This window comes from Rhinopithecus roxellana, chromosome 15 (assembly GCF_007565055.1).
Source record: "Rhinopithecus roxellana isolate Shanxi Qingling chromosome 15, ASM756505v1, whole genome shotgun sequence".
In the NCBI taxonomy this organism is placed as follows: Eukaryota; Metazoa; Chordata; class Mammalia; order Primates; family Cercopithecidae; genus Rhinopithecus; species Rhinopithecus roxellana.
Genome location: NC_044563.1, coordinates 52,088,369 through 52,099,078, shown reverse-complemented (window position 1 = coordinate 52,099,078; position 10,710 = coordinate 52,088,369). Strand labels below are relative to the sequence as shown.

The 10,710-nt window shown below is 40.9% G+C and overlaps 1 pseudogene; it reads left to right on the top strand.

The window, feature by feature from the left end:
- Positions 1–281: 281 nt before the first annotated feature.
- On the top strand, positions 282–8,925 carry LOC104666227 (annotated as a pseudogene).
- The last annotated feature ends 1,785 nt before the right edge of the window (positions 8,926–10,710 follow it).

Genomic DNA, 10,710 nt, shown 5'->3' with positions numbered 1-10,710 from the left:
GTAAAAACTCTACATAGGAAGACAGAACAAGCAAAATCTATTATAAAGCTATAAACTGAGTGTCTTATGGGAGGTCAGAGGAAGAACCAAGAGTCTCAAAGGAAGTGAGAGATATCCCTAGGAAAAAAAGATGGTGAGAATATTCTAAATTATAAACTAGTACATGCAAAGGTAGGAAGACCAAAGAAAATGGGTGTATATGAGCTGAGGGTATATGTATTAGATGGGCTTGGGTTCTAGGCCATTAGGTGTGTACCAGCGTTAACTGGGAAGTGGGCTACATGGAAGGATGTGATAGAAGAGGTAAGTACCTTCACTAAAGATGCTGGTCTAAAAGAAGTCAGTAAGACCAGGCCATGCAGCTCAAAATGCTAGTGCCCTCATCTATGTACTTAAAGTGTCCTATCAAGAACCATCAGAAGAATGCCTGATATGACCCTGAAATAAGTCTAATCACAAAAGGACAATAGAATCCACTAGTGTTCTGAAATTGCAGTACTCTCCTTAACCTGTACTCTTCTACCCTCCACTCAGGATCACAGTCAAAAGGTATTCCCGGTGCATCCGGAATCCACAGAGCCAGTAGGACCATAGCCACTTCCTCAGTGTCTAAGGGCTGCTTTGTTTTTAAGCCAAACTCCAAAAAGAGAAAGATCTCTGTGCCAATGGAGGACTATTTTAACAAAGGGAAAAATGAGTCTAAGGACAGTAAGCTTCAATTTGGAACTTAGTTGATATGGCAGCAAATTAAATCTGAAAATGAGCCACTACAAGAGGAATTAAATAAAAACTTGTTTGACAATCTAATTGAATTTCTGCAAAAATCTCATTCTGGATTCCAGAAGAATTCAAGAGACTTGGGCTGTCAAATAAAACTCAGAGAAATTCCAACTGCTGCTCTTGTTCTTGGTGTGAATGTCACAGATCATGATTTAACATTCAGAAGTCTAACAGAGGCCCTTCAGAATAAAGTCGCACCATATGTAGTCTCATTGCAAGCTAAAGACTATCCAGATATGAAACTTTTTTCTTTTTTGCAAAAGTTGATCTCACAATTGTTGAACTGCTGTGTAGATATAAAATCCAAAGAGGGGGAAAGTGTTCAGCTCACCCAGAGAAAGACACATTATTCAATGGACTCACTTTCCAGTTGGTATATGACTGTCACACAGAAGACAGACCCAAAAATGACAAGCAAAAAGAGGAGTACTTCTAGCCAATGGCAGTGTCCTCCTGTTGTGGTCATCTTAAAGGATATGGAAAGCTTTGCCACAAAAGTACTGCAAGACTTCATAATTATCAACAGTCAACATCTGCATGAATTTTCACTAATATTCATTTTTTGAATTGCCACATTTATTATCATCCGCCGATTGTTTCCTCATGCAGTATCATCTCTATTGTGCATAGAACTGTTCCAATTTTTGTCTTGCAAGGAGCACCTGACTATGGTACTCAATAAGCTACTTCTTACAACTCAGTTTCCCTTTAAAATAAATGAAAAAGTATTGCAGGTTCTGACTAACATCTTTTTGTATCACGATTTCTAAATTCAAAACTTTATAAAAGGACCAGCTTTCTCTATTAGAGCATTTCTATTCCCAGCCCTTAAGTGTCCTGTGCTGTAATCTTCCAGAAGCCAAAAGAAGAATAATTTTTTTATAAAACAATCAATGGGAAAACATCTGACGTCTTCCATCTCTTAGGAGGTACGCAGAAAAGCAAGTTGCGCTCTTGACCAATGAGAGATGTTTGAAGGAGGAAACACAATTATTACTAGAAAACCTTCATGTGTATCATATGAATTACTTTCTGGTTTTGAGATGTCTTCATAAGTTCACCTCTTCTCTTCCCAAGTATCCACAAAGTCGATAGATGAGAGAGTTGTACCGCACATGTTTAGAAAAGAACATACGGAATTCAGAGGAGTATGCATCAGTCTTGTAGCTGCTGAAGATGTTGGCAAACGATGAACTGATGACCATACTTGAGGAATGTTTCAAGGTTTTTAAATCTTCTTGTGAAAATCACCTTGGCAGCACAGCTAAGAGAATAGAGAAGTTCCTGGCCCAGTTTCAGAGCTTCGATGAAACCAAAGAGGAAGAAGATGCTTCTGGGTCAATCAAAGGGGCTTCAGAAGACAGACCTCAAAATGTGGCACAAGATGGCCGAATAGGAGCAGCTCCAGTCTCCAACTCCCAGCGCGAGCGACACAGAAGACCGGTGATTTCTGCATTTTCAACTGAGGTACTGGGGTCATCTCACTAGGGAGTGCCGGACAATCGGTGCTGGTCAGCAGCTGCAGCCTGACCAGCGAGAGCTGAAGCAGGGCGAGGCATCGCCTCACCTGGAAGCGCAAGGGGGAAGGGGATCCGTTTTCCTAGCCAGGGGAACTGAGACACACAACACCTGGAAAATCGGGTAACTCCCACCCCAATACTGCGCTGTAAGCATACAGGCACACCAGGAGAATATATCCCAATCCTGGCCGGGAGGGTCCCACGCCCACGAAGCCTCCCTCACTGCTAACACAGCAGTCTGCAGCGATCTATCCGCAAGGCAGCAGCGAGGCTGGGAGAGGGGCGCCCGCCATTGCTGAGGCTTAAGTAGGTAAACAAAGCCGCTGGGAAGCTCGAACTGGGTGGAGCTCACAGCAGCTCAAGGAAGCCTGCCTGTCTCTGTAGTCTCCACCTCTGGGGACGGCGCATAGCTGAAGACCAACAGGGGAAGTAGCGGGAGCCGGTGCAGACGCGAACGACTCTGTCTGACAGCTTTGGGGAGAGCCGTGGATCTCCCAACGCGGAGGTTGAGATCTGAGAACGGACAGACTGCCTGCTCAGGTGTGTCCCTGACCCCTGAGTAGCCTAGCTGGGAGAAATCCCCCACTAGGGGCAGTCTGACACCCCACACCTCACAGGGTGGAGTACACCCCTGAGAGGAAACTTCCAAAGGAAGAATCAGACAGGTACACTCGCTGTTCAGCAATATTCTATCTTCGGCAACCTCTGCTGCTGATACCCAGGCAAACAGGGTCTGAAGTGGACCTCAAGCAATCTCCAACAGACAAACAGACAGTCCTTCTGACTGTCAGAAGGAAAACTATCAAACAGGAAGGACACCTATACCAAAACCCCATCAGTACGTCACCATCATCAAAGACCAGAGACAGATAAAACCACAAAGATGGGGAAGAAGCAGGGCAGAAAAGCTGGAAATTCAAAAAATAAGAGCGCATCTCCCCCTGCGAAGGAGCGCAGCCCATCGCCAGCAACGGATCAAAGTTGGTCAGAGAATGACTTGGACGAGAGGAGAGAAGAAGGCTTCAGTCCATCAAACTTATCAGAGCTAAAGGAGGAATTACGTACCCAGCACAAAGAAACTAAAAATCTTGAAAAAAGAGTGGAAGAATTGACAGCTAGACTAATTAATGCAGAGAAGATCATAAACGAAATGACAGAGATGAAAACCATGACACGAGAAATACGTGACAAATGCACAAGCTTCAGTAACCGACTCGATCAACTGGAAGAAAGAGTATCAGCGATTGAAGATCAAATGAATGAAATGAAGCGAGAAGAGAAACCAAAAGAAAAAAGAAGAAAAAGAAATGAGCAAAGCCTGCAAGAAGTATGGGATTACGTAAAAAGACCAAATCTACGTCTGATTGGGGTGCCTGAAAGTGAGGGCGAAAATGGAACCAAGTTGGAAAACACTCTTCAGGATATCATCCAGGAGAACTTCCCCAACCTAGTAGGGCAGGCCAACATTCAAATTCAGGAAATACAGAGAACGCCACAAAGATACTCCTCCAGAAGAGCAACTCCAAGACACATCATTGCCAGATTTACCAAAGTTGAAATGAAGGAAAAAATCTTAAGGGTAGCCAGAGAGAAAGGTCGGGTCACCCACAAAGGGAAGCCCATCAGACTAACAGCAGATCTCTCGGCAGAAACTCTACAAGCCAGAAGAGAGTGGGGGCCAATATTCAACGTTCTTAAAGAAAAGAATTTTAAACCCAGAATTTCATATCCAGCCAAACTAAGTTTCATAAGTGAAGGAGAAATAAAATCCTTTATAGATAAGCAAATGCTTAGAGATTTTGTCACCACCAGGCCTGCCTTACAAGAGACCCTGAAGGAAGCCCTGAACATGGAAAGGAACAACCGGTACCAGCCATCACAAAAACATGCCAAAATGTAAAGACCATCGAGGCTAGGAAGAAACTGCATCGACTAACGAGCAAAATAACCAGTTAATATCATAATGGCAGGATCAAGTTCACACATAACAATATTAACCTTAAATGTTAATGGACTAAATGCTCCAATTAAAAGACACAGACTGGCAAACTGGATAAAGAGTCAAGACCCATCAGTCTGCTGTATTCAGGAGACCCATCTCACATGCAGAGACATACATAGGCTCAAAATAAAGGGATGGAGGAAGATCTACCAAGCAAATGGAGAACAAAAAAAAGCAGGGGTTGCAATCCTTGTCTCTGATAAAACAGACTTTAAACCATCAAAGATCAAAAGAGACAAAGAAGGCCATTACATAATGGTAAAGGGATCAATTCAACAGGAAGAGCTAACTCTCCTAAATATATATGCACCCAATACAGGAGCACCCAGATTCATAAAGCAAGTCCTTAGAGACTTACAAAGAGACTTAGACTCCCATACAATAATAATGGGAGACTTCAACACTCCGCTGTCAACATTAGACAGATCAACGAGACAGAAAGTTAACAAGGATATCCAGGAATTGAACTCATCTCTGCACCAAGCGGACCTAATAGACATCTATAGAACTCTCCACCCCAAATCAACAGAATATACATTCTTCTCAGCACCACATCGCACTTATTCCAAAATTGACCACATAATTGGAAGTAAAGCACTCCTCAGCAAATGTAAAAGAACAGAAATTATAACAAACTGTCTCTCAGACCACAGTCCAATCAAACTAGAACTCAGGACTAAGAAACTCAATCAAAACCGCTCAACTACATGGAAACTGAACAACCTGCTCCTGAATGACTACTGGGTACATAACGAAATGAAAGCGGAAATAAAGATGTTCTTTGAAACCAATGAGAACAAAGATACAACATACCAGAATCTCTGGGACACATTTAAAGCAGTGTGTAGAGGGAAATTTATAGCACTAAATGCCCACAAGAGAAAGCAGGAAAGATCTAAAATTGACACTCTAACATCACAATTAAAAGAACTAGAGAGGCAAGAGCAAACACATTCAAAAGCTAGCAGGAGGCAAGAAATAACTAAGATCAGAGCCGAACTGAAGGAGATAGAGACACAAAAAACCCTCCAAAAAATCAATGAATCCAGGAGTTGGTTTTTTGAAAAGATCAACAAAATTGACAGACCGCTAGCAAGGCTAATAAAGAAGAAAAGAGAGAGGAATCAAATAGATGCAATAAAAAATGATAAAGGGGATATCACCACTGACCCCACAGAAATACAAACTACCATCAGAGAATACTATAAACGCCTCTATGCAAATCAACTAGAAAATCTAGAAGAAATGGATAAATTCCTGGACACTTACACTCTCCCAAGGCTAAAGCAGGAAGAAGTTGAATCCCTGAATAGACCAATAGCAGGCTCTGAAATTGAGGCAACAATTAATAGCCTACCCACCAAAAAAAGTCCAGGACCAGATGGATTCACAGCTGAATTCTACCAGAGGTACAAGGAGGAGCTGGTACCATTCCTTCTGAAACTATTCCAATCCATAGAAAAAGAGGGAATCCTCCCTAACTCATTTTATGAGGCCAACATCATCCTGATACCAAAGCCTGGCAGAGACACATCAAAAAAAGAGAATTTTAGACCAATATCCCTGATGAACATTGATGCAAAAATTCTCAATAAAATACTGGCAAACCGGATTCAGCAGCATATCAAAAAGCTTATCCACCATGATCAAGTGGGCTTCATCCCTGGGATGCAAGGCTGGTTCAACATTCGCAAATCAATAAACGTAATCCAGCATATAAACAGAACCAAAGACAAGAACCACATGATTGTCTCAATAGATGCAGAAAAGGCTTTTGACAAAATTCAACAGCCCTTCATGCTAAAAACGCTCAATAAATTCGGTATTGATGGAACGTACCTCAAAATAATAAGAGCTATTTATGACAAACCCACAGCTAATATCATACTGAATGGGCAAAAACTGGAAAAATTCCCTTTGAAAACTGGCACAAGACAGGGATGCCCTCTCTCACCACTCCTATTCAACATAGTGTTGGAAGTTCTGGCTAGGGCAATCAGGCAAGAGAAAGAAATCAAGGGTATTCAGTTAGGAAAGGAAGAAGTCAAATTGTCCCTGTTTGCAGATGACATGATTGTATATTTAGAAAACCCCATCGTCTCAGCCCAAAATCTCCTTAAGCTGATAAGCAACTTCAGCAAAGTCTCAGGATACAAAATTAATGTGCAAAAATCACAAGCATTCTTATACACCAGTAACAGACAAGCAGAGAGCCAAATCAGGAATGAACTTCCATTCACAATTGCTTCAAAGAGAATAAAATACCTAGGAATCCAGCTTACAAGGGATGTAAAGGACCTCTTCAAGGAGAACTACAAACCACTGCTCAGTGAAATAAAAGAGGACACAAACAAATGGAAGAACATACCATGCTCATGGATAGGAAGAATCAATATCGTGAAAATGGCCATACTCCCCAAGGTTATTTATAGATTCAATGCCATCCCCATCAAGCTACCAATGAGTTTCTTCACAGAATTGGAAAAAACTGCTTTAAAGTTCATATGGAACCAAAAAAGGGCCCGCATTGCCAAGACAATCCTAAGTCAAAAGGACAAAGCTGGAGGCGTCACGCTACCTGACTTCAAACTATACTACAAGGCTACAGTCACCAAAACAGCATGGTACTGGTACCAAAACAGAGATATAGACCAATGGAACAGAACAGAGTCCTCAGAAATAATACCGCACATCTACAGCCATCTGATCTTTGACAAACCTGAGAGAAACAAGAAATGGGGAAAGGATTCCCTATTTAATAAATGGTGCTGGGAAAATTGGCTAGCCATAAGTAGAAAGCTGAAACTGGATCCTTTCCTTACCCCTTATACGAAGATTAATTCAAGATGGATTAGAGACTTAAATGTTAGACCTAATACCATAAAAACCCTAGAAGAAAATCTAGGTAGTACCATTCAGGACATAGGCATGGGCAAGGACTTCATGTCTAAAACACCAAAAGCAACGGCAGCAAAAGCAAACATTGACAAATGGGATCTCATTAAACTAAAGAGCTTTTGCACAGCAAAAGAAACTACCATCAGAGTGAACAGGCAACCTACAGAATGGGAGAAAATTTTTGCAACCTACTCATCTGACAAAGGGCTAATATCCAGAATCTACAAAGAACTCAAACAAATATACGAGAAAAAAACAAACAACCCCATCAAAAAGTGGGGAAAGGATATGAACAGACATTTCTCAAAAGAAGATATTCATACAGCCAACAGACACATGAAAAAATGCTCATCATCACTGGCCATCAGAGAAATGCAAATCAAAACCACAATGAGATACCATCTCACACCAGTTAGAATGGCAATCATTAAGAAGTCAGGAAACAACAGGTGTTGGAGAGGATGTGGAGAAATAGGAACACTTTTACACTGTTGGTGGGATTGTAAACTAGTTCAACCATTATGGAAAACAGTATGGCAATTCCTCAAGGATCTAGAACTAGATGTACCTTATGACCCAGCCATCCCACTACTGGGTATATACCCAAAGGATTATAAATTATTCTACTACAAAGACACATGTACACGTATGTTTATTGCGGCACTATTCACAATAGCAAAGACTTGGAATCAACCCAAATGTCCATCTGTGACAGACTGGATTAAGAAAATGTGGCACATATACACCATGGAATACTATGCAGCCATAAAAAAGGATGAGTTTGCGTCCTTTGTAGGGACATGGATGCAGCTGGAAACCATCATTCTTAGCAAACTATCACAAGAACAGAAAACCAAACACCGCATGTTCTCACTCATAGGTGGGAACTGAACAATGAGATCACTTGGACTCGGGAAGGGGAACATCACGCACTGGGGCCTATCATGGGGAGGGGGGAGGGGGGAGGAGGGAGGGCTTGCATTGGGGAGTTATACAAGATATAAATGATGAATTGATGGGTGCTGACGAGTTGATGGGTGCAGCACACCAACATGGCATAAGTATACATATGTAACAAACCTGCACGTTATGCACATGTACCCTAGAACTTAAAGTATAATAAAAAAAAAAAAAAAAAAAAAAAAAAAAAAAGAAGACAGACCTCTATCATCTTCAGAGGTCTTTACTGGAAATGAAGGAGTCAAGCAGAAGTAAGAAGCAAACCAAATTTGAAGTACTCAGAGAAAATGTTGTGAACTTCATGACTGTCTAGTGAGAGAACAGTTTCTGCCTCCTGAGACACAGCTTCTCCATGAGGTGGTTTGCTTCAGCGCTGCCCATGCCCTTCGTGAGCATTTAGATGCTGCTCCATGAATTGTCCTCCATACTGCACTCAACAATCCTTACTATTATCTAAAGAATGAAGCACTGAAAAGCAAAGAAGGGTGCATTCCAAATATCGCCCCAGACATCTGCATAGCATATAAATTGCACCTAGAGTGTTGCAGGAGAATCAACCTTGTGGACTGTTCATAGGCTTTTGCAACAGTTTTGACAGCTGCTGAAAAAATGGATGCAAATTCTGCAACCTCAGAAGAAATGAATGAAATTATCCATGCTTGGTTTATTAGAACTCTTTTTGAACTAGAACTTTTAGGATTTATAAAACCTACCAAACAGAAGACTGACCATGTGGCAAGGCTAACATGGGGAGGCTGCTAGAAAGCAAATGAGTGAAGTCAGAACTATCACATTTAGCTTAAGTGAAAAAGGTGACCAGTCATATTTACATACACTAGAGGACTAGAGGAGCCTGTTTTGGTGAGAAGATAAATGTGTAATCCTTATGTGATGTTTATCCAGAAAAGTACATCGCTAACCCCAAACAGGCATATATCAAAACACCTGTGGAATACTTTAGAGTCCAACAAATAATATATATAACTAAAACTGCTCACATATTTTACTGTACTTTTCACAAAGTTATTACTAAATTGTGAGTAAATCATTCTTGAACTTATAGTATAAAAATATAATAAATTCCTTTATCCAGGAGTATAAATTTTAAAAAAAAGTATTCCCTTTGACTTATCAGTACCTGAAGAATATTTTCAGAATGAACTTGGTTAAGGTTCCTTTGCTGATTATAAAATAGCCAGTTCTTTATCAGAGATGGATTCTTCTCTTAGTCAGTGGCTTAGGTTGGATAACTGCATATTATTTCAACTTAATCTTTTATTTCAGTGATGGTCCTGCCCAAACCTCATATTGGCATGACCAAAGCTTCAGGCTAGGGCTCGAGATTAATGCTGTGCTTGTGAGCTCCCATAGTCAGAAATTCTACAGTTTGTGAAAGGAATCCAGGATGTACTCAGCTGGCAGAGCTTTTAACAACACTCAGAGTGAGTCCAGCTTGGTCTAGCATGGTGGCAACAGCTCAGCAGTGCTAATAGGAGTAATAACTCACATTTGTCTGTAAGGAAATAGGACTAGAAGTCACAGACAGAAAATAAATCAAGGTGGAAGGCGCTAACTTCAGCCTCACTCTTTTTTTTCATAATCTCATGAGTATTCCACATTTTAAGGAAAGCTACTCCTTCAGATGAAGAGAAGAAGAGAGTGTCCCAATCACTCTGTGCCAAGCATTGTGCAGAAACTTTCCCATGAAAGTTCCCATTTACTCTTCATATCTCGGTGAGTTATTTTAATCCCACTTCACAGATTTACATTATATGAGGCTAAAAGACTTGCCCCCGGTCATGTGGTTAGTAGGTGACAGAATAAGCTTCCAAATCCAACATATGTCATAGTACATACTGACTGTGTTCACTGACCTGCAAAGTACAAAGTCACTGCCTTGAACATAATGATTTCAAAACATCTTTCTGAGATCTGGCTTCAGATACATTTACCATGCCTTCTCAGCCCCTTACCACTTAAGTGTGGATAATTCTATTCAATAAGATATTGAGTAGCTTTTATGTGGCAGGTATGCTAGATAACAGAGGTATAATGTTGTATGATGTTATGGACTGATGTTATATGCCCCGAAAATTTACATGTTAAAATCCTAACCCCCAATGTGACAGTATAGGAAGCTGAGACCTTTGGGTGGTGATTAGGTCATGAGAGTGGAGACTACATAAATGGGACTGGTGCCTTTACAAAGGAGACACCAAAGAGTTTCCTTATTTCTTCTGACACGAGGACACAGAGAAAAGATTGCCATCAATGAACTGGGAAGTTGGCCCTCACCAGAAGCTGGATCTCTAGCGCCTTGATCTTAGACCTCTCAGCCTCTAGAACTGTGATAAATAAATGTTTGCTACATGCCTGTTTTTTAAAGCCACCCAGTCTATAGTATTTTTGTTATAGCAACTTGAATGGACTAAGGACAGATGAGGACCAGTTTTTGTCCCCATTTATTTTGTTATTTATTCAACATATTTTGAGTGCTTGTATGTGCCAAGCACTAAACTAGGTTCTCAGAGCACAACAGTGAGTGAAACA